The 25945-nt window shown below is 39.5% G+C and overlaps 1 protein-coding gene across 1 annotated transcript in view; it reads right to left on the bottom strand.

Moving 5' to 3' along the window:
* ROBO1 (roundabout guidance receptor 1) overlaps positions 1-18909 on the bottom strand; it is a 707409-nt gene extending 688500 nt beyond the window's left edge. The window contains exon 1 of the mRNA XM_064643066.1: positions 18535-18909. The gene's annotated coding sequence lies outside the window, so the exon portion shown is untranslated. The remainder of the gene's footprint in view (positions 1-18534) is intronic.
* Positions 18910-25945: the final 7036 nt, after the last annotated feature.

Here is a 25945-nt window from a genome sequence, read left to right on the forward strand (position 1 = left end):
TAAACTTGGAGATGAATGTGTGAAAATACTCATTTAGAAATAGGAAAGTACAGACCCACAAAACATTTTATTATTACTGAAAAGACTGAGAAACATAATTTTTCTCATATAAGGATAGGTGAAGAAGGGCTTCTGTATTTACTTATTCACACTCACACAAGAGCAAAGTTAGAAGACACAATTTAGGGAGACAAAATGCCTGGTGTTCAAGATTTCTGTGTTAGTTTAGAAGACCCTTTGCTCAATTACAACCAGCAAATATTTGGATTTCTTTTTAAACTCTGGTGTATTGCTCATTTCCCAAAAGACAGTTTCCAATAAGCATCTAGAGTACTTAGTAACTGAAAAGTATTACATTTTTAAGTGTGCTCTGTAACACAACTTGTGAACAGATCTCCTTTGCTTTATTTTTTTGCATACTCAGTAGTGTATGTTCAGCACATCGAGGACTTTGCTTTGAAGAATGAAAAAGGTAATTGCACTGTGCTATAATGGGCACTCCAGAAAGCACCTTCTTCTTAAAGACTGCAGCATATAGGCACTTTTTATAGAAAACAGTTTGGTTTATCCCTAAGGAGTTCAGTTGGCTGCTGCAGAGTAAGGCCATGTCTTACGAGGATGTCTTCATCGAGTAACTATCTCAGAAAAATCACGACCTGGCTTTGAATTCTCTGATACTCTGCTACCTTAAAACAGTTTGTATTTCTGCCTGTACTACAGACTGTGTAGTCCACAATGGTATTTATATATGTATCCCAATTTATATTGCAGTAGCCGAATATTTTAGGTACTTAGATGTTCTGATACTTCAGATGCTCAGAATAATTTGATGTTTACAGCAATCAATGACAAGTGGGATATGTTGATAGGGTGAGCACCAGCTTTGAAAAGCTCCTGTCCACAGTACAAGTCCACAAGTCTCTTCAGCTGACAGCATTGTTGGGAATGGAGGCAGTTGCTTTTAACAGGGAAAATGTTTTCCACAAAGTTCTGAATGAAGAATTGTACTGAAAATGCACTTTTCATGTATACCAAAGGAGCAGAGCAATGACAAAAGCTAACATTTAAAATGCAAAGCAGCTAGTGTTGTGTGACACAGTGTGAGATATATCTCAAAGTCTTAAGGCTGACTAATTGAATTGCCATTGATAAGATGTCACTTAAAGAGACATCTCTGCAGTGAAACATGGGTTTGCTGTAAATGACCTGTCATTAGAGCCATGGGTAATGTCCGTGTCCAGACTGAAAAATATTGTAGCTCCCAGCAATATGCTCAGTAGGAGTTAAAACAGCAAGAATGCCAAGAAGTCGGTGTACACGAACCACCAGAGAATTCTGCCTGAGGTGCTACGTTAATTTACTTGTTGGCATACATTAATTGAAACCAATCAATAAGGCTGGTGGCACAACAGAGGGAATGCAAAAGAAGTAATCGATTGCCACACTTACTCATTTTAAACTTGGAAAACAGGAATAATTTAGTCTAAGATTTTTCATTTCTGTCAATACAGATAATGGGATTACTTATTTGTTTTCTATTCTTTCAGCACTAATTATAATAACTATGATGTCTTTCAACATCCCTCATGTAAACCCCAGTATTCTGATTAGCAGCTGTTAACTTGCATATAATGAGAGTGACTTCTTTCAACTGAGAAGTCAGAAATTATATGTTTTGGCTGTTACAAACAGTGCTCATCATTTTGTCACACTGAAAACAATTATATATTTCAATAATTATAAACTCAAAGTCAATTTGATTTTTCCACTTATGGTATACTAGCTTTTCAAATTTTTGTTCTAGGAGATAAATATTTCAGTTGTTTATGAAGCACAGAAAGAGCTGAGATTGTTTTTATTTAATTTTTTTTGCATTAAATTTGCTTAATATATTCATTCTATATGTCCAGTGTTGACTGGTACACCTTTTAATTTTTAATCTAGGTTGCTGTGTCTTTTTTCTTTTTTTTTCCTGTTATCTTCTTTTCTACAATTACTTCTGTGAGCTCCAGTAGTCAGTTGCCAAGACTACACCATCTCAAAAAAAATGAAATAGGACAACTTCTTCATATGTGGAGAAATGCACTTGCAATTATCACCCTCTTTTCATGAAAACTGTTCATCCTTACTGATCTGTTTCCAGAGAGATAATGGAAATCAGCAAATTGTTATTCCTTTGCACAAGGAATGGGCGTTTGCATCGTGGTAATCATGGTGCCAGTCACTATCATTATGTCTTTGGTGACACTGAGTTTTCTCAAAATTTGTCCATAAATGAACAAAAATCTAAAAATTTAGCCTCTGTCAAACATGTAACACATCCTTCCACGTCTGTGACAGCATTACTTTCCTTCTGATCACGCTCAAAGCCATATGAGCTTAATTTTTCGTGCTCTGTTGGACTGCACATAATAGTGCTCAGTTCAACCTCCAGACCAAGAAATGGATCTGCAGCTGTTGTCCTTGGGCACATGGAGGTGTGCAGATTTGTATCAGATTCAGTGATGGCAACCTGACTCAGTAACACTCTTTGCCATGGTTGTGGGTAAGCGTAGGCAAGACATGAAAGATGCTATATAGGAAAAAAAAAAAGAACATATTTGCCCATACTGATTAGTGGGCAGGATGTTTATTAAGGGATTGCCCACACTGGGCAGATTTTTCTCACACTGGCATGTTTTGCTTGTCAGTGAACTGAACCATCCAGCTACAGTTTCTGAGTACATGTATTTGTCTCCAGACTCTTGCTTAATTTGAGTCTAACATATCAGTTCCACAGGATCATTTTCTAATGCAGTCTAATTACTTCTAATTCTTGGAGGGAAAAAAAAAAAAACCACACAACAAAACAAAATAAAAACCAACCACAACTATTAGCTTTTCGTTAGACTGAAGGTTCAATAACCCTGCAGATGCTACTTTTACCAAAGACTGGGAGTATACTGAGTAATAAAAGTGTATGCAGTGAGGGGGGTGTTGCTGCTAGATAAGTCTGAAAGCAAAATGGCAAATAACATCCAACTGAAAACCAGTTTTTTTCTGTAAACTCAAGTAAGTTTACTGCAGGCCTTTTGAATTACCTTTTGATTACTAATGTGGCAGAGATTAGTGAAACACTGAGGAACAGCATCAAACTCGCTTAGGCCTTTTCCATGACAGGAAAAGGCTGTACAACAGTAGGGAATTATGGATTATACATTTTTCAACAGGAGTTCTTCGGCCACAGGTTAATTAAATTCCCAGAAAGGAGAAAGTCATGGGTGCCAATTAGTAAGTAATGGGTGAGACTGAAACCAAGAACTGAATCCCAGGTTACTGCCTCGGGAATTCAAAGTTAGGCTGAAGCTCATTTTCCCTCTCTCATATTCTCTAAATCTTATTCATGACTAACGATTTCAACAGTTTGAAGTCGTTTGAGCTTTTTATTTTGAAACCTGGAAGGAACAATACTGAAATCTCCAGGAATTGAAACGTACGGACCGTAATTATAGAGGTCGAAGTACATACTTCCAACTCAAACTTTATTTTTTTTTTTTTAAAGAAAAGTTTCTGTGGCAGGCAAAAGAAGTGTAATATTCTACATCAGACTGCTCAAAATTTTTGCCATTTATTTGCAGCTACAGCACAGGATTCAGAGCCAGCTGTTAAATATGTCTATTAAAGTGAAAAAAATCACCTTTATGTATTTTGCACTACTCATTTAAAATACTAAGAATGAATGATAACAGCTAAAGACATACTAATTCTCCTTTCTTCTGGTAATAAAGGCTAAATAATCCTAATTTTATTCAGTCCCACATAGTTGATCAAACCCAGAACCAAAATTATTTCATAAGACTTCTTTTATTGGAATGGAGAAATTTAGTAGCTGCATTTGTGAGGTTTAGAGCAACAGTCAATTCATGGATTTGTTTCGAGACAGTAAATCTAGGGAATGTTCTCACATTTTCAAAAACTACTACAGACAGTCTTTCCTCCCTTTGAAAATTGTGCCATTCAGCTTCTTCTGGAAAATGTAATAGGCAGGCCCTGTGGATGACTGCAATAAAAAACTTGTGCTGTGAAACCTCCTTTCCTAAAGATTCAGGTCCTAAATCCCTTCTCCAGTTCTATTACAACAACGCCAGTTACAATTCATTCCCCTTCCTTCCAGTCACTGTGGAAAATGGAGGTCAACTCCACATTTCCCAGTTTCCCACCAGCACATGCCAAAGTTGCTCAGAGGGACAAACTAAGAAAGGATCCGAGTTTGATATGGTGCAGTTTGCTCCTCATTAGCCAAGAAGAACATAGTGCTCAGTCATTCAGTAGGACTAAAAAAATAGAGAAATACTGTGGTAGTGTGGACATTAATTTGGGTCTCTCCTCCTCTGACTCTTGTAGGAACTTAGATATCTTTGAGACCTCAATCTCTCTAGCAAATTGAACTGAAGAGCCAGATAGCAGATTCCAAGATTGGCTACTGAGAATGACTGTCATTGCAATTGCTCAAATATTTTGTCTTCACCTGTTTGAAGCATGTGAGAAATGGATAATGTAAAATTATTCCAATTACAGGTACTAGACCCCACCTATGCTGGCCAACACCACTGTGAAGCCCAGCCTGAAGAACAGTGTGATTGAGTCCCCTCCTCTCAGACAAGTTTTATCTTAAAGACTCTGGCTTTATCATATATGTATTCAACAAAATAACTTTACAAAGAAGCAAGCAGAATGTATCCTACCCTGACCTGTTAGGACACCTAAGATAAACAACAATAAAAGAACAGATTTCTTACCAAAAGTAGACTAAATGGACAGACAAGGGACAAAGGGATAATAATAATATTATTAAGGGCTTACTGCAGCAGCACTTTCCCAGGTTATCCTTGCTAAAAAAAAAAAAAAAAAACCAACAAACCACTAGCAGCTTTGTAAAGAGATGACAAAAGCCAGAATGCATCCTGAGTTCTTCGGCTGTATTTTTTCCTTTTTCTTTTAATATACAATAATTCATTTAATTTCTTTTAATATACAATAATCTCACTTGAGAGGGAAAAGACTCCTACAAGCAAGTGTGCTGTTTCTGTAGGACATATAATGCTTGAGTATCCTCAGCCTAATGTCTCAAGTTTACATTCAAAGATCCACTTTTAAAGCATTGCATAAATGGCTTCACAATGTAATTAAAGGCTTATAAGCTTTATTCAATGGTCTCTTCAGCACGCTCTGCTCACCAGCTTATGACTACAAAGGCATTATTTAAGGAACATTAACCTCAATATTTCATTTGAATCAAAACTTATAATTTTAAACTTTTAAAGGCAACTTATCTGCCACATAAAATTATGAACAAAAAGTGGATCTCAAACACGATGTAAAATAACGGCCTATCAATCTTTCCTACCAGACCTTCCACGTTCATACTGTCTTAGCCTGCAGATCCAATTATCCTCCAACATTTGCTGCTCAACCATGCTGAGATTATTCACCAGCCCTCCAGTTAGACTGCAATAAGAGGTCTGTAGGTGCATTTACACTCAGAGAAATAAGGTATAAATGCTAGGATTGTTATGGTATCATTTTGAGTTACATGCACAGCCACAAACTGTGCAATAATGAATAAGACTATTTTCAGCTGCTTTATCCATTCATTTGCATGACATTTGGACTTGCTAATTTTAAAAAAATCTAGGTGAAGCATACCTTCAAGATGGTACAATCCTTGACCCAAAGGCCTTACAAATAGAAGTACTAATATCACATGGAAGATATTTCCTCCTGTGCCCAGACAGCCGAAGCTCCAACATGTGATTACCCTCTGCAAAGGCAATCTCAGCTCCTTCTCACTATTTTTCTTTTCTTAAGCTTAGCATTTTAAGAAAGCAATCACACGTGCTGAAACTGCATTAACCTGAAAGATTATGTTCTGCACAAATTTGGCAGACTTTTCTGATTCTCAGCAAAACCATTAACAGCAGACTAATGATAAAATGGTTTCTGATACTCCAGCCCTCGTGGTCTTTGCGCACTGCAGTAGTTGTACATCACGGCAAAACAAAAGCCCTCTGCCGCAGGACATCAGTGTACATTGCCAAAAATGTCAGAACCACAGTTTTCAGCCCAAACCTGCAACTACTTGAACAGTAGGAGTCATTTCATTAGCTGACAGCTGCAATAAGCTGTCCTTTCTCTGCGTGGAGAAGCTACTGGTGGGAGGTACAATTCACACAGGCAGACTCCATAAATCATATACCACTTAAAGAAAAAGATACTTAAGGAAACATTCACAAAGTACTGTGCAATACCTTTCCTATTTATGATCTTTATGTTCATGCCATAAAAGTTTGTATTTCAAAAGCTCAGAATAAACTTTAAAGATGTGAGCCAAATTCGGGAACATCCAAACTTTTTGTTCCTGTTTGTACTGTTTTTGCTGATCTAGAGAATCTAGATCCTTGGTGTTTCTTGATGATCTATTTCTAGTGAATGTATTCCTGCTGACCTAGAAAAAACAGAATTAGGTCCTTTAGTTACAGGTTGAAACCACCATGCTGGTGTTTATTTACTGTGTTACTACTATGTAAGATAATAAAAAATTGTAACATGTAATTAGCTGAAAAAGACACTAACATTTCAAAACCATGTGGTATTAGGAATATACAGCGTATTATTGAATGCATTAACATACACAGACATTTTTGAGTCTTTAATGCTTTGATAACCTTTAGTCTCCAGCTGTCTAAGGAAAGCTGTAGACAGATATTAGTCATGAAGTTGTGGGAAGAGGCTTCAGTGTCACAAATGAGTGTTTGCCAGCCACTGCTGAGCCAGGCAAGTAATAGGCCCTCAGATCTACCTCTTCAAATGCTTTATGTATTATTCAAACACTTTTCATGGAAACAATTGAAAATTGCTGGTGGGTAATAATGTAACTGTACACCCAGATTTGTTTTTTTCTTTAAATCCATATTACATTCATTATATGAACCTAAAGCAGGCATACATTTTTCATTCTCATAGCAAACCTCCTCTATTTTTTATCAGTAGCTTATTGCTAAACAAACAGAAATGCTATGTTTGAACAAATATAGCATTAAGAGAAAAATGGGTTATGTAATCTTTGATATTGCCTTTCCAGAGCTCCTTTTTAATAATTTTTTAAAATTACATAGCATTACACAAACAATTACGCAGCTTGTTGTTTGGGGTGGGTTTTGTTATGTTTGTTTGTTTTTTTAATCTAGAAACACACTGAAAAGGATTGATACAGGCATTTTACTTCTGAACTACAGTCACTCTAGATGATTAGTACAAACCAATTAAAAAGCTACTACTGTTGACGCAGAGTCTTGGAGAAGGGTTCTACATCTCTGTGACAGACACATAATTAGCTGTCACACCCCCAGAGTATTCCCAGGCACCAAAGACTCTGGAACAAAGCAGAGCAAAACAGGCACCTTATTCCTGCACTCCAGCAATGGCTCCAACCAGCAGGTGGCCCAGGTGGAGCAGCATTTAAGTTGCTTTAGCTGCCTATAGAAGCAGTTCTTGTCCATTCAATCTTTTGAGCCATTTTAAGAAGTCATAGAGAAGAAGAAACATACATTGCCAAGGATATGTATTTCCATCACTTTTCTCCAGAGTTACTGATGAGAAGAGTATCTGTTCCACTAGAGGGAGGAGCAGGCTCAGGAACTGAATTTCCAACTAGTGTTCCACTAACACCTACAATAACAGACTCATTCCTACATGAAGGATGGTCTGCTGTCAGAAAGTGCTGAAAAGGCAAAACTGGAACAGGAAGTTTTGTGACAACAACAAAAATAAAAAAAAATAATGAAAAGGAAGAATTTCACCTGAGGTACATTTCATTTTTTTATTTTGTTCCTGTTTATCCTGAAAAAGTGATGTGGGCTTAGTTACAAATCATGTCTTTCATATTATATTTAGATTTCTAGACCATTTTCTTCTTTGACAGAAGGATAAAGTTACCTGGAACAGAGCAGCAATTAGTAGCTATCTCCTCTCTTCTATGATATTAATATTTCTAATTCAGTGTTTTTCCCTGAAATATAGTTGAGATAGAACTGACCTAGAGATTTCAAAGCTTCAATTTTTCCCTAAGAAAACTCAAGAACTGCAAAGCCCCCACGTCAGAGTTCCTATCTGTTCACCTGCATACAACTATATGCCAACTCACTGCCGTGAAAAGATTAAGGTCATTCACTACTGAAACTATTTTTAGAGACTTTGGTTGGGTCAAATCCAGTCACTATTTAGTGCAGCACAAAGGAAACAAGGGAGCAGCTGTATCTTACGCAGACAAGCAAGGCTACAAGGAGACATGGCTTTAGTCCAACCCATCCATCTCACCTGCCAGAGAATAGCTGTACCAGAAAAGGAGGACATTCAAGGGAGAGCTGGAACCTGCCACGAATTCCTTCCCTCCTCCCCCTCTGCAACAGTGCTCAGCCTGATGGACAGCCTCTATAATGCCATCCACACAAGTAACATATATGATACTAAGCATAGCAGCGTGTTACTGTCTTCTGGTTAGGTTTGACTAGCAGCTGTCACAATTGACTTTCTCACTGGTGATTGAGAGATGGGCTGAAAACAGACAAGACTCCAGCAAAGAGTGCTGTATTCAGAAAGGAAGGTGCAGTTAAATGTTGGTTCCTAACTCCTCAGGCAATCATTTTCATAATGCTTTAGCATATGGCCCTAGAAAGTCTTGTCTCTTGCAGAGGTTTTACTGTAGCACATTCCATCTGGCCAGAAAGACAGAGGCATTTTCAACAGAGCTTGACAAATTTCTGTTTGTCCTTGACCGAAGACATTAAACTCCCAGGATATTAAGACAGAAGCCTTGAACTTGATGGGATGCAAAGAGTAGGGTCAATATGCTTATGGTAGCCCCAGCAGAAAATGTACTGTGCTATTTTATATTGCACAATTATTCTAAATATTTAGTCTTCCATGCTTCTCGTTACTGTAGCTCAACCAAGAATCAATGAAAATCTGAGTAACTGAGGTCAGCTGAAATTTTTCTGCCTTCCCAGAGATGTGTGAGGGTTTGGACCATTCTCCCAAGCAACATGTTATATTGTAGTAAGAATAAATTCAGAAAGAATTTTAGAGTCATCCATGATCATCTTAGCAGAAAACAGCAGGAGTGCCTTGTACCAAAGCGCCATAAATATTTAGTGCTTGTCTTTATTATAGGTTATTCCTGACATCAGGATAAGAAGACGTGTAGAATGGGATTAAAAATGCATTGCAGAGTCATACAGAGGTCAGTGAGAAGAAATTTGCATTATTCTGCTATTTCTAAAATATACAGATTTCCCTTCTGAATGTCTTGATCTGGGATGATAAGCAGATGAGCAGAAGAGCTGTAGGATTCACACTTGGCTCCTGTTGTCAGAAAAAACATTCTGAATAATATCATCCGCATCCACCTATGGCTGGGCTCTCCCTGGATCAATGCAAGGTTACTGCCACTGCCTCTTTTGATCTCTGTCAATTAGCACAGAACTTGTGGTCTCATTAGTCAGAGCTGGGTGATGCTGGGCACAGAGGGCACTTGAGCAACAGCAGATTATGAACTGTGCAGCCGTACAAAAAGTATCACACTAAAATTGATGCATTTTGCTTCGCAGTATTCAGCATATCTTGACATAAATCAAGATCTGTTTCACCTGGTTTCATCTTTTAAAGTGCTGCTCATTGCTGTGAGCTGCATAAAGTGAAATTGTTTCATTGGCACAAAGTCAATGGGAATAGGTACAAGAGAATTATTGTATTTGCACTTGAAGTTATTTATCAAGTGAAGTGAATGCATACCCGTTATAACTTTTCCCAGAATAACCAAGGGGAGGTTGCTTTCCATCAGTGAAAAATTAGGGAGCCACTCTGAGCCTCTAGGCACTTTTCCCTTACAAATATATATCTGTAACCTCAGGTAATAAAGAAGAGATTTACTCTAATGGCAGTAGAAATCTAGTCTAGCAGATTAAAGATAGCCTTTCCTGAAAAACAGGTTGCAATACCTAAATTTACAATATTTAAAACACATTTTTTTACAGAAATACAGTTGTGAACTATGTTGTCAATGTGAATGGACTATTTATTGTGTAGTTGTACATTGGTTGTGTCACACACGAACTTAAGGAATGATACTGAGAGAGGAGTTATGGTCCCCAGAGAAAATCATTCAGACCACCTATTTCAAATTCCTCCTAGTAAAGATTTTGAAAGGATTAATACTTATTTGAAAAAAAAGTTCACAATCAGGAAGGTTGTTCATTTTATGAATATCATGTGAGAAATAAAAAAAAAACAAAACAGAAATCACACATTGACAATCTACATGCAAACACAAGCAAAAATATTTTAATTGCATAAGCTACTGATAGAAACATAACACCCGTCCCTAATCAAGATGATATTTAAGTATGGCAAGTCATGAAAATGTCTGTCCTTCTCTTAGCCATTTATGCTTAGAACATTTTATTAGTTACCAGAATTTTTAAGATGAAAACAACCTCACTATGTCAAAACATGTCCCAGAGCTAAACTTTGCACCTTATACCTCAGAAAACTTTCAGTCTTGAAATGTATATGTATTCCTCAAGTGGAAATGTTTTGGACAGAGCTCTGTTCTTCTGATTAAAGTATTTTTTGATCTTTTTCAGCTGAGATAATGCTTCAAGGTAGACAAATACCACTTATGCTACACATGGTTGAGGAACTAGAAAATTAAAATCCTGGTTTGGGTAATGTGCCAAACACAACTCAGGTGATGTAATACTCTTCATTCCACCATGGCTGTAAAATTTTGGAAAATGTACTCATTTCCCCTTAGAAGAGGACTGCCTCTTGGTTTGGCTTACCATCTAGTCATTGTCATTATTTAGATATATATTATTCATAGGGTGGTCCTCTCCTTACTAGGGCTGCTTTCTGAGATGAGGTTTACTAACACACACAGGCTGTGGGTTACTCCAAAATATACTCCAGCAAACAGAGATAAAATTAACTTGCCGTGTCAGATCTCCGTGCAAGATGAAGAATATTTGGACCCCATAATTCCTTCTGCCATACTTTCCATTCTCTCATTCCTCTCCTATTTCACCAAGAGGAAGTGTTCCTATCTTTGCATAACAGAATGTAGATAGTTCAAAAGCATGCCTTGCTTTCATCCATATACAGCACACCCAATCTATAAAGTTATTTGAAATAGTTTTTTCAGCTCTTCATTTTGACAGCGTGGGCAGACAAACTTGATTACAATGCCACGATACAGGAAACAGTGATACAATTTAACTTTTCTTAGGCCTTATGGGGGAAATGTTCTCAAAACCAGTTTTTTGCTTGTTTTGAAAAACATTCAGAAGGGTTATTAGCCAAAAATACTTAGCTGCATCAGGGGCTTATCTGAGGACTGAAGTTGGCTTTATTTTATTTAAATATTTCAGTTAGAACTGTCTGCAGTCCTGTCTGCCTTCAGACAATTTGTTTAATTTTCCTGTTAGATTTTTAGCACAGAAGGGATTTTTTTTTTCAGTTGTCTGCTACAAAAACTCTCATATGGGTTCAAAGATTCAAGTCATATCCTTAAATGCATTTATCACTAGTAAAATTCTTGACACAAGTGGGGTGGATTTGAGGCACAAACTTGCAGAATAATTTAACTGAGTCACAGCTACCACTGGTGACAAATGAGAATAAAGAAAAGCATTTGACTTTCACATATTAATTTGGGTGTGGCAGGAATTGCAGTTAGAAAAAGTATAGTACATTTGGAAAGTTTTATAAGGAATCAAAATGAGTTTACAACTCCTTTGTCCAGCTGTTCTGAGTAAAATCTTACTCTAAAGTATTTGCATTCTTGGAATAAGAGCAAGCTAGAAACACTGCTGCAATTTGTTTAGGTTTCCATATTTGCCAGGGGCGGTGCCATATGCATCGAATCTCCTCCTGTGTTGAGGTGATCTGTTCTTACATGTTTATTGTTTTAGAGGATCACTTTACCATTCACGTTCAGTTTTTCTGGTGCTTTCTAACACTAATTTATTTTGAGTGTAGAAATCCTAATGAAGACTGAAGAAGTTCCTTAAGTCTTGGGTTTTTTTTCTAGAATGGACTGCAGGACACTAAAAAGTGTGAATACAGCAACTTAATGCATGTATGCACATAAGCCAATGTCTTGAATCAACTAAATTTCTTCCATTACCATTCTAGAGTTACTTTTAGAAAGAAAGGAGCTAAAAAAAAATTAAATATAAACCAAGTGTTTAATTGACAATCATGTCTGACGTCAAACAGGCACTAGAAGCATCAAACTGTGATATGTTAGATCACATAGTCAAATATGGTTCTTTTTGAATATAGAGTCACCTTTACAGCAAACTTGCTACTGTGAAAAAATCATCATCATTGGCAAGCGAATCCTAAACTAAGAAATGAGTCAAAGTCTTTCTAATGCCACTTTTAGGAGCAAAACAGATTTATTGTTATGGGGAATAACAAAGATGCACATTTAAGTTCTTTCTTCATGCCTCCCCATTTCTTCTGTCATGCAGTGGCTCTGAGAGTGAAATCCAGAGCATGCAATGGAATTTATGCAGAATTATTTCCCCTAAATTGAAGGAAGTGATATAGAAAAAGCTACATTCCAATTGCTACTTAAGGTCTTTCTTTCTTCAGCCTGAAAATTTCTCAGGAGGGATGGGGATGATGCAAAACTTCCTCAGCTAAGGATTAACTTAGATTAACCCCACAGCAACAGAGAATCAAGATGAAAGGACTTTTGAACTCAGTGACACTCCTTGGTCGAAGGAAGCCCTGTGCTCTGAGCCAGGTGAAGATCCAGGCAGCATGAGCTACAATAAAAACCATGGCAGCTACTTTACTTCAGAATACTGAGGAGAAAAAGAAGGAATCATAGAATCATAGAATCAGCTGGGTTGGAAGGGACCTCTGAGATCATCAAGTCCAACCCTTAATCCAACCCTGTCATAGTTGCTAGACCACGACACTAAGTGCCACATCCAGTCTCATCTTAAAACCTCCAGGGATGGAGAATTCACTACTTCCTTGGGCAGCCCATTCCAATGCCTGATTACCCTCTCTGCAAAGAATTTCTTCCTAATATCCAACCTAAACCTCTCCTGGCACAGCTTAAGACCATGCCCTCTTGTCTTGCTGATGGTTGCCTGGGAGAAGAGACCAACCCCCACCTGGCTACAACCTCCTTTCAGGGAGTCGTAGAGAGTGATGAGGTCTCCCCTGAGCCTCCTCTTCTCCAGGCTGAACAACCCCAGCTCCCTCAGACTCTCTTCATAGCACTTGTGCTCCAGTCCCTTTCCCAGCCTTGTTGCTCTTCTCTGGACCTGCTCCAGCACCTCAATGTCCTTCCTGAACTGAGGGGCCCAGAACTGGACACAGCACTTGAAGTGTGGCCTCACCAGTGCTGAGTACAGGGGAAGAATCACTTCCCTGGTCCTGCTGGCCACACTGTTCCTGATCCAGGCCAGGATGCCATTGGCCTTCTTGGCCACCTGGGCACACTGCTGGCTCATGTTCAGCTTCCTGTCAATCCAAACTCCCAGGTCCCTCTCTGCCTGGCTGCTCTCCAGCCACTCTATGATATATTGTGAGGGAATTGTTTCGTTTGGAAGTAAGGGACCTCAATTCCAGCTACACTCTTGCCAGAAATTCAGGTCTCACGATTCTATTCAGGTCTCTGATACCTCCTCAGTCTTAACTTAAACTATTCAACATTGTGGTTCAAGGAAGACAGGCAAGTGACATCTTCCATCCTAACTGTGCCATCCTGGAAGGAGAAAAGGGTGACTTTTGGGCCCAAATAGCACATAAGAAAAGTCTGTGGCCTAAGAACTCAAGCACTTGACTGAATATAAAACTTTCTGGGCTCTGGTTCTGACTCCTTAGACCAATTTTTAACATTATAACCACATGATACTTGTCTGAAGCCAGCTGTATTACTGAGAACTCATACCAGAACTAGCAATATCTCCCCTCAGCTGGGAACAACCAGTAAGTTACCAATTCACACTGCTGTTGCCTGCCAACTCATTTTCTCTCTCCTGCCACACTCATTTTGTTGGTGTAAGGATCAACTTACTCTGACGAACAGGAGATGAGTATGGAAAGAAGACAAATATGCTCAGTGTGTTCACTACTGACAAAGAGGAAAGCCAGAGGACCCCTGGGGAAATAAATTTACTGTATAAAGACATGACTTGACAGACCTGGAGCACAGATCTGGAAATGGCTAAGGAAAGATGGATGATACAGGACTGTAAACAAACAAACAAAAATGCCCTTATGGAAGTCACACAGAGGGAGGCAGAAGGATGGTACACACTTGGACCTCACTGTGGACAAGGACAGATTAATGAGTAGAGAAGTTTGGAGGACAGAGAGAGTTAATTGAGGCAAAGGATTGATGTGTTTGACAGACTATAAATTGGCAGTGGTGAGAGAGGGCTGATGGGACTGATGATTAGAGGATGGATAGGGAATGAAAGATTTATGGACTGGGCAGTTTAGACAGATAGAGTATTACAGGTGAAACAGGATAGTCTATGAAGTCTCTTGCAGATTGGAGGAAACATTTCATTATGCCCCATCATGTGCTGGGTAAGGATTACTTGTGTTTTATGAAACCTAATGATGCTGTTTAACCTACATGCTCAAGGTATGTGTACTTGCTTTATAATTCTTTCAAGGGCTCTAGGGTTATTCATTTTCCCTGTCCTTTCTACAGCTTTTTATTTGTTTTTAAAGGCTATCCTATTACAATTGCTGAGGAGGACACAAAATGATTCTCTTGATATTTCTGTTGTATGATGTATCCCCTTTTGATGAACCTAGAAATTTGTAAGTGTCTGAACTTTTCTTGAAGAGGCCATTTTCCCTATAATACAGGCAAATACATGTGCAAATCCACTCAAATTGGTCGAATTATGGTGTTATGGAACACAGAAAGAGATGGAAAAAACATTAGGCCATAAGCTCCTTCTGAGTCTAGAACCAAATGCTGAACATGTATTTCCACAGGGAAATACTATTTCCTAGTGCAAGTGTTCACTAATAATGTTACCAAGAAATTTGAGTATTTATATGCAATTATTCTAGTATTTTCCTCAAGAGAAGAGATCAAAATGTGTAAAGTTCCTGACCTTTTATTTTAAAAGAGACGTAGGTAACAAGAACGTACAGAAATATATTAGCACAAGGACACACATTATAGGTGTTAAAAAATATAATTTGCATTCTAAACCACAGAAAAGGGCATCTGAAGAAAATATAAAGGTGGAAAAAGTAAAGTTTAGGCCCACTCTTAAAGTCCTCCTCTCTTTCTTTCACAAGCACAGGTTTGTAGCCTCTGATGGTTTAACACATTAACATACACTTCCTGTAACCTGCTACCTGAGAGTCCATGTCTGGCTCTAAGCAAAGCAACACGAGATTGCTACGTGTTTCTGAGGACACAGAACACACTCAAATGGGCAATTGCAAAATTTGGGCAAACAAAAATCACAGTTTCCTGCTCATTTTTAAGTTTTGACCTAAGGACTCGTTTGCTTGCCAGCTGATTCCATCCCAGAAGCATCACAGCCCATGGAATCCCCCTCACATAAAAGGTCAAGCAAATATAAATCCCTTCCTTACTCCAACCTTCTTTTTTTCTTCTCTCCTTTTTTACACACTTACCTGTTGAACTATACAAGTCTGCTAAATTCATACCTAACCATATGCCACTGTAAACAAGTCAGGGAAATCCAGACAGAAGAAGGCAGACTTCTCAACTCTCAGTTCTACTTAATATTTTACACATGAGTAAAGCACATTGCATTTGCTCCTCTGCATACATTGAAATTTCCTATGGTTTCCTCAAAAAAATCTGAGCCTCCTGTGACTAACACCTGTGACTCTGTTGCTCAGGGTGAAGTTCAGATGTGCATATAATGCCTTGAAAAGTCACTTGAAGGGAGTACTTTGAATGTATAAGGTCCATGGGGATTATGTTGCTTATTGTGGCCCAAATCCAGTTACAGCAGAGACAATATGAAAAGTCCATAAAGTGAAAAAAACAAAACAAAACAACAACATCCCCCCCTAAAATAAAAATAAACAAGATAAAGGAAAGCAACAGAACTCAAACAGCCTTCTCTCTTATTAAGAATCTAGTTCTCTTTAAAACCATATTGGGAGACTATGTCTAATAAGCCTTTGTTTATGCCTTGATGAAGACACCTGTGGATACCTCATTCCAAAATCAGTTGAGTCCTCCTCATTTCTCCAATATTCAACTGGTCAATATTTAATACTGAGGATTCAATATTACTAAGGAAAGCAAGAGGAAAGGATTGAATTTCCTTTCACTAACTAAAAAGTCACTCAACAACAAACAAGCTGTTTCACGTTTCCACAATGGCATCCTTTGTTTTTATGAGGATTCTTATGGAAATCAGTGCAGATTCTAAGCAAGTGTCATCCATAGAACCAAAAATGCTTGCAGGAGTCTGTTATTGTAGGGGCTTGGGACACAATTGCTACACAATTTTCAGAAGTTTGGCCATGTTTGCTGAAAGACTGAAAAGCAGTTAACTACTCTGAGAGGCACTAGAATAATTTTATTAGCTTTCTGCCTTCCTTCCTTGCCCCTAATCACCAAAAGCTACATCTCTTACTACACTCTTACAGCCCTTTTGTACCAGTGTAATGTCCCTGGAATGCACAGCAGTGCAAGACGTAAGTAGAAAACATGCATGCAGACAAATATAAAGTGAATGTAGAAAAGGAACACGTAGTAAAATAAGACATAATGTTTGGACATCAGCCTTATTACTCCACAATACAACAGGGGATTCTCAACCTGTTTTGTCTGCAAACTGCATCCAACAAAGGCTTCTTTTTCCTTTAGTGAAGAGGGTGAACTTCAGCTTAATAAGAAATCTTCTCAAATGCCAGTTCTTGCCTTTCAGTTGAACCTCAGCATGTCTCTACACACAATGGTCTACGGTCAGAGAACTCTCCCTTCTATCCTCATGTCTGTGAAGCATGGGTATGCCACAAAACGTTTTTACCTCAAAAAGAAATGCCTCTAAAGTTCTTCAATGTACTCAGAACAATCAGCAACTTAAAAATTTCCTTTTTGTAATAAAAATGTGAATTCAAATTGAAAAAGCTTAACTCCATTTAAATCCTTTTTCTGAGTCACTGATCATTAGTTAACCTTAATATGCCCCAGACAACATAAGAAGAAAAAAAATTGTAAAATTAACACTTTACAAAAAAACCAAAACCAAAACCAACCAAAAAAAAAAAAAAAAAACAAAAAACCGGATTCAGATCGTGTTATAGGTAAGTTTAATTGAATCCTGAATTTCGCGTATGTGTTTTGCCCTTCTCCTTCCGTGTTATTTTTTTTTTTTTTTTTTTTTAATACCTTCACACTCAGGTGCGGAAACACTCCTGCTGCCGACCCTGCACTGAAGGAGCGGGTCGTGGCCGGGGTTGTCCGCCCGGTTCCCCCCTCGGGAGGCGCGGTACCCCTGGCCGGCGGGGCCGAGCATCCTCCGCGGGGGCGCTGCCCCGTGGGCGGGGGCGGCGCGGGGCTGCGGCACTGCCGCCGCAGGAGCAGCTGCTGCAGCGGAGGAGCCGGAGACAACCTCCCTCCTCCTCCTCCGGCGTGCTGGGGGCCCTCCATTGTGCGGGGCTGCGCATCCCCCTCCGAGCGCCGCAGCGCCCCCGCGTAGAGGGGCGCTCCCCCCGCCAAGGGCTGGAGGGCGCGCTGCCACAGCCCCCCCCTCCCGCGCTGCGCTTGCCATTTCTGAAGGTATTTATACACCTATATATATACACACACACAGAAACGCACAGACACATCCCCCCCCCCCTTCCCGTTGAACTTCGCTCTCCGCCCCGCCGGGGATCGGGTGCCGGCGGGGGCACAGGAGGGCGCTTCCCCCGCAGTGCTGCTCCCCTGGCAGCGGCATCCCCGCCAGAAGGGAAAAGGTTACAGCAAGCGCGGCGAAAACAAAGCCGGCGATGCTCGCCCCGGCTGCGGGGACCGCCCCGCCAGAAGTTGAGGTGCGGATCCCGCATCCCTCCCCCGCCTCCGCCCCGCTCGGCGGCAGGACAGCCGGACAGGCACCCCGGCATCGCCCCGGGGCCGGCGGGCACGGCGAGGGAACGCCGGCTGCTCAGCGGTCAAAACTTCTTTGTTAGTAACACCCGAGCCCAAGGGCGGCGATAAGAGCGGGGAGCGCATCCCGCGGAGCCCCCGGCAACTTTTCCCGGCCGTACGCTCGCCGCCGGTACCCGCACAGAAACTTGTTGGACCGCTATCCCTGCGCGCTCGCGACTCTCGCATCCCTTCTCCCGCGGTGACCTCTCCCGGCGCCTCCAGGAAACTGTCGCCTTTTCCCGGTGCCGGTGCCCGGGCGCGGCGGAGCGGGGAGAGGCCACCACCTCCCTGGCACCGGCAGCTGCTCTGGTACTTGGGAGACTCACCCTCCGGGGTCAGAAGGCTCTCAGAAAACTAGCGGTTCCATCGTCCAGGCAGTCCTTCCCAACTTTCCTTGCATAGAGCGAGGACAGAGCTCCGCGTATTTATACGGAGAGAGAGAGGGGAGAGAGAGAAAGAGAGAGGAAGAGCGCTGAAGTCGACAAGCCGCTCAGTAGACTTTTGAGTAAAAAGGGAGGATGAAACCGGATTCTCCCCAGTTATCAGGACCCTGGGGGGAAAAAAAAAAAAAAATCAAATCCTTCTCCGGCGGGGAATTCTTTCGGCCGCGCTGTCCGTGTTACTCTCCGGGCGCGGGGCGGGAGGCATCGCACACAAATAGAGCCCGGCAGCGGCCGCGATTGGCGGCGGCGGCGCCTCCCGGGTCCTACAGCCCCGGCACCGGGCAGCGACAAAGCCGAGCGGCGGCTCCGGGGCGGGCACGGGCTGGGGGACGGGGCGGGGGCGGCCCCGGGGGCCGAGTCCCCCTTAATTGATTCGTTACCTCGCCTATTGTGATACGTGTTGCAGCGTTTGAGCGGGAGAAAGGCGCATTATGAAGGGTTGTCATGCCATCTCCCCTGCTCTTGCAGGGCTATTGTGCGGTCTGGTGAGAGAAATGTGCCTGATTTTTTTAAAAGCTGGGGTTTATTTGTATACAGCCTTTTTTTTTTTTCCTTTCCCTTTCGAAATTATCTGTCGTCTCCCCTAATAATTATGTAGTTGATACAGTAATCAATTATTCATTGAATTCCACTTACCTATGCTTTTTTCCCCCCTCAAGTTGAGGCTTTCCAAGGGCACATCTGCTCCTCTGTGAAAAGAGGGTAAACAAACATTCTTTAAAATTACGCAACTTATTTCTAATAAAAAGAGAAAAAAGTAGGAAAAAAAACCCCCACAACAGTTATCAGGATAAGTTTTCTCCATTACAGAATACAGTTTATGATATTTATGGTATTTATGGTATTTAAAGTATGGCCCCTTTCTGGATGTAAGGAATCATTTGACTAGAGAAAACATCCCATTTGAAAAGGGCAGTAAAAAGAACAAAACCCAGACGCAGCTTTTATGTATCGACTGCTATATGGAGAGTAAACAGGAGATAATGATGACATAGGTCAACATGACTGAGAACTAGAAACATAAGCACTTACATATAAACAAGAGTACTCTTATTACTGTCTGTAGATAATGTATATTGTATAGTAAGCATACATCCAGATAATTAACATTAATAGGCCTAAAACTGTGTATGTAATGAAATCTTTTAAATAGTGTATGAAGATTATCTAGAAATAAAGCCTGTAATATACTGCAAAGCACCATGCAGTTGAAAGTCTAAACATGCCCACTTGTCCTACATAGAAGAATGGAAATCAGCAACAAGGGGACGTTTTTCCAAAAGGTCCAGTGTGTAGGGTATTAATTATATGGCAAGGTCCTTATAGTATAGTTGGGAGCTAACAAAGTAAATACAGATATTATTGCAAATATTTTTGAAAGGTCATACCCGCAGCACAAGGTTGCTTGCCACTATTTGCCATTATTTCACCAAGTACATACATAGAAAGAGACAAAATAAGTTTAAAAGAAAACATGGGAGAAAATAGAGTGTTTAAGCGACTCTTGCACATTGAGAATCAACAGTAGTAGCTGGAGCACTCTTTGAATGAAGTACTTGGCACACCTTGGAGCACAGCAACAGAGGGGACAGGAGGAAATCAGCATTTTGTGCATCAGTAGCCTGTGACGAGAGACACGCTGATGAGTTCAAAATCAGGTCTTCAGTGCTGCATTTCAGATCTACGTTACAGCTTGCACCTTTAAGGCTTTGCATCTCATAGCAAGAAGTCTAGCTATTTGTTATTTGACTTCTGTTGCTGCTTTGGTTTGGTATTTAATCCTTTAGATAACAAGATATATATCTCAAACCAGTAGCATTTCCATTGTCAGAGGAGGTACCCTAGAACAATTAATAAAATTCTTCTATGAATGCACATCTTCAGTTATCACTGTAGGTACACATGCATATTTTTTCTTATTAAGTAGAAGAAATTTAAGTTACAGTTATGTTACTTTGAAAACAGGTGACTGCTGCACTAGTAAATACAAATTTTAGAGGAAGATGTTGTAGTTGTTTGCAGTTTTGACCAAATATTGTTTTACTGTTCTGTTTTTGTTTCTCTTCAGAGCTACTTAGGACAACTTGTGTTTACCTGAGAGTTCAGGATATACCTCTCGAAGTTTATTTCTTCTGTTACATTTGCCATCATCACCTTAAGGAGATTCCTGATTAACATCAATTTAAAAAAAGAACAGGCTCTGGGCTATTTTACTTAACAAAATCGTGTGAAATCACTGATATCATCTGCAAATTTAACTAAAATGGTAAATTAGTATAAGTGCAAATGAAGGAGGCAATAACGAACACCGTCACAATTAAGAAATTACTCTGTGAAGGAGAGAAATTGTCATGCCCATTGTAGAGCCTACAGAGATTAATGGAATATGACTGTGAAACTGTTTTAATAGATAAATTGGGTGGGTGGTTAAACATCTGAGCAACGATGATTACTCTGTAGTGAAACAAAACAAAGAGGAATAAATCACAAAGCTGCTCTATTACCACAATTAAAATGCAATTGCTTGATCAATTATCACTAGCTAATGGCTTGATGGAGGACAAGCAAATAAATAAAACATTATGCTAACTAAAGTTCTTTGGAGTATAGTCATAATTATAATAATATCTGTATAATTATATATTCCTTAATTGTATGCATTTATGCATTTATACATGTATAGTGCATTGCATACCATAAGCAAGGCTGTATATAATGTGTTCAGCTATTCTTTTGTAGTATATGAGTAAACATCAATAACACATAATCATGATAATGCAGGCAGTGGGTAAATGGCTAACACGTGGTGAGAGAGAACTTATAAAGCACATTTCAATATTTTCTAGATCTCTAAGAATCTCCTTGTTTTACATACTTATCAGCCAAAGGTGGCTGGGAGGAGTTTCCCCTTGGAACAGTTTCCAAGGTCAGTATATGTGCTGACACATATCGGTTTCCAGCTTGCCCTTGGAAAATAACCTGAGTTTATGTGGACACGGGGTGGTAGTAAAGCAAACTGTGGCTGTCATATATCAGTATTACATTTTTATATCTAGTAACCAGCAAAGCGTGCATTCCTACACAGGAAGGGAAGTGGTAACACATATGTTTGTATGATGTAAAATCTAGTGTACAAAGGCAAATAACTTGCTGATGTATAGTATGAGCACCCTGGGATAACCTGATCCAAAGTCAATGGCAATAACCCCTTGATCCAAAGTCCTAGTCAAGTATAATACTTATTTTATCTATGGAAGTATTCACATGGTATAGTCTGAATACATAGGGAACAATCGCTTTGTGATGATTATTCAGTATGGAAAAAAATTTATGTACTTATATTGACTAGTAACAACACAGATTCTGTTAAAAGTTGAGTAAGATTTGAGAAGAAACAGGCTTATGGGGAGCTTCAGTGAACTTCTCAGGTATTAAAATGCAAATTAACAGCAAGCAGTTCCTACACTGAGTTGTAGAGAGTTACCTCTAGGGTTTCTTTTTAACATTTTTAATGCTTTGTCTTATGCAAAAAAAAAATTACATATATTTGGCAAACATGTTTTGCCTTTCCTGGGGCAAGACTAATCAGAAAACATACAAGTTTGAACATATTTAAGGTGAGCAAGGTATATGTTGCTAATATATAGGTATTGCTAGAGGGTACTAATGAGAGAGCAGAATCTGTGCTCTCCCAAAAGCAGTGTGAGACCTCACCAGATCTCATGTCCTGTTTTTGCCCCAAGTGCAGGTAGCACCTACATTAAATCCTTTCACTTCTGTACTTGCAGTTAATTTTTTTAACTGCAAGTTAATATTTTTATTTTAATTTTGCTGGTTTATTTGAAGAAAAGTCTGAGAGACTACTGTCACTTCATCACTTCTGTATGAAACAACTTGAAAAGTGGGGACTCCTTCCTTTTACCTTTCCCATTTATAAAAGCAAGAGATGCCTTCTGACTATCAGAAAGAATATACTGATGAAGGTAGAAATTCAAAGTTTTGCAAGGAAAACAGTAGAATGATCTCTGAGAACAACATTTGAGTGTGAAACTGGATTTTGAAGTCCTCCTAGAATAATGGGCTGGACCTTTCTCAAGTACTCTGTATTAGCCAACATCCTGGACATCTAGTGATGAGTTGTCAGAAAATGTAGGAAGGAAGGAAAGGGAATGGAGAAAGGAAAATCTAGAATGACTAAAATGAGACTTCAAAAAGGAGTCTAACAGAAACAGTAGAAACCCACATATATAAAAAAATTATTCTATGTTGAACAGAAACGCTGGTCTATAAGATTAGACAATAATAAAACCCAAGTTTTCTCATAATAGAAAGGTAAGAAAAAATGTAAGATTGAGTACTTTCATGCAACTCAAGGCAGCAATTATCTTTGTTGCAGTGCATGAAGGAGTATAATTGAAGAGAAACAGTCATTCAGCACCTTATCCCCTTATACAGTTCCATATCTAGCCCCCCATACAATCCTATTTTTCCAAATCTCAAGACACTTTCAATCTGATTGACAGCTGTTGTCAACAGATAGGAGTAGTTACTGTTGCCATTTTTTTTTCAGATGCTATTGGGCTTGCAGTTAGTAAAGAAGTGAGGTACTCCCTGTAAGTGGATAATATGGCTTTGCCCATCCATACAGTACAGTCACACTCATGCCTAAGAATATCTGAGATGAGAGGGGGCACAAAGAGGGGAGACAAAGAGAGAGGAAATGCAGTTAACTGGAGGGGAACTATCAGCTCTGTAAACATCCTCTATAACCAAAGCAGTGGCATCTGAGGGAGATGTGAGTCCTGTGTAGTGTGTGTGTCTGGTCTCACTGCACAGGTAACATGAGGACACCTTGTATATGCAAACCAGTGTGACCTCACAAACCCACTGTGCCTACATCTCAGGTCTGATGTACCTGGCAGCAGGGCTGGCTTGTTTATGCTTTCAGGTGGCCCTGGGCCAGAGTCCACAATCTCAGGATCTGTGTTTTGCTTTTTGCACCTGGATTAACAAATTGCAGTTGTATGTGAAGACATGGAGAGTTGAAACACAGAATAACAGAATCAGAAAATCATTTAGGTTGGAAAAGACATCCAAGATCATCGAGTCCAGCCTTTGATGGAGCACCACCTTGTCAACCAGACCAGAGCACTGAGTGTCGCATCCAGTCATTTCTTGAACATCTCCTGGGATGGTGACTCCATCACCTCCCTGGGCAGCCCATTCCAGTGCTTAACAACCCTTTCCGTGAAGAAAAACTTCCTGATATCCCAAACTCTTCCTGAAGCACAGGAAAATGGGATTCCTACATTTTGGGAGAGTGAGGGCTCTCTGTTCCTATTTTTTTTTTTCTAATGTGTAGGAGAAATTAACTCTTTGTATGGGGTTTTTTTTATATTTTGTGAAATGTATTGTGAAATTGGAGACCTGACCATTGAAAGGTCATTCTATATGCTATCTGCTTAGTGGTTTTTTCCAGAGCTTAATAATAAACAAACAAATAAATATATAAAAACCAAATATGTGAGCATGCACGAAGACTGAACATTAAAATGAGCTTGAAGAAAACGTGAAAAATAGGAAAGCTACATATATTCACTTAGTGAGGGCTGCAGGGGAAAGATAATGTCAGGAAAAAGCTAAATGAGCTAGTACATTCCAAAAACTATGGGAGAGAATAAAAACTTCAGAAGTGTTTATCAGAGGAAAGCAAAGTGTCAGAGAGAAACTGTTCCTATTGCCAAATGAGGAGTAAAAAGAAGGTTGAAGAAAATTGATTCAGACACTGGTGTCTTTAGTTTTCTGTACACTTTTTTCTTTCTGATAAAGAAAACTAAAAGGTCATTCTGAAAATAGTTTTGATGGTGCTTCTACAAAAAAATTCAAAAAGCATGCCTAAAAAAAGAATGAGATCTATGGAAGATATAATTTCTAGATTATATGACATTTGGTTTTAAGAGAGTCAACGCAGAAAGATAAAGTGGACCCACTGGTGCAGCTGAGGAGTGAGAAGATGAGCCTGTAAAACATACAAGCTCTTCAATGCAGTTTGTATCACTCACATCCATAGACCATAACAGCTATGGCAATATGAAAACTTGCATTTTTGTTTGAAACATGAACTTGGAAAAGTGCTTCCTTGGACATCAAATCAACCTTCCTACACTAGAGGAAATCTTGACAATTGTCCTCCGATTTAAAGTGTAAATTGAAACGCAAAACTCAAATACTGCAATTTGTTTTATGTGATGCAGATAATATTGGCTTCAATATAGACTGAAAGAACAGCACAGAAAGCATATACAATATCCATTCTAGTGGCATAAGGCTTCAGGTACACATAAAATTTTGAACTGTTGCAGGTGTCCAAACCTCAGGATTAATTTCCCCCAAGGGCAGGGAGGAGTGGGGGGATCTCCTGCCACTGCTAAAAAGCCAGTGTGGTATTTCAGTAAAATCTGTGTTCTTGCTGGAGCAGTAAGGGATATGAAAAGGGTGGCAACTCCAGATATATTCTCTCTGTTATTTTTACACTTTCTTCTTGCTGACAGAGAGTAAACAGCCTGTGTTGTTTGCGCTCCTGCACCCCGTTAATCAATGATTTGTAAAGGATGACTCACCCCAGCCACACCTGATCCTATTTGAAAGGCCTCTAAGTGTATGTGGGGCAGAAGGGAATTTGTCAGAAACTCAATGTAACACTTAAAAAGTTGGTGAAGCTTTTGTGCGTTTGGTTTGTGGTTTTTTGTTTGGTTTTTTGGTTTTTTTTTTGGTTTGCTTGGTTTTTTGTCTGTGTGCGTGTACCAAGAGGCTAGAATACAAAGTAATTATGTCAGCAAGTTTACAGCTGGTTATAAAACCCTGTCTTGTTTCAGATCCTTGTTGCTCAGAAGTAGAGAAAGAAGTTTTTCATTAAAACTATGATAAATTTAGAAGGCAGTTCTTTCTCCACCAATGTATATGTTTAGCTGTTGGTCAATAATGTTTTGTTAAGGCAATAATTTGTGGAGAGAATTGAGTGTTTAACTAAAAAAGTAGATATTTTTTAGGGAAACACTAGTTTCCTATTGAACACATTTACTCCAGAAAAGCCAAAAAAAATTAATTGAGTGATTAAATTCAGAAATACTACCTTTGTATCTCCTTAGTACAGCTGTAGTGCTTTTGTATCATTTTGGTCTTGGTTTCTCAGCCAGGCTTCATCATACATTCCTTACATACAGAAATGAATTTTTGAATGTAAACTAAATTTTTATTAGCTTCAGGGTCTTTACACATCAGAGAGGAGAATTTT

The sequence above is a fragment of the Pseudopipra pipra genome, chromosome 2 (assembly GCF_036250125.1).
Source record: "Pseudopipra pipra isolate bDixPip1 chromosome 2, bDixPip1.hap1, whole genome shotgun sequence".
Taxonomy (NCBI): Eukaryota; Metazoa; Chordata; class Aves; order Passeriformes; family Pipridae; genus Pseudopipra; species Pseudopipra pipra.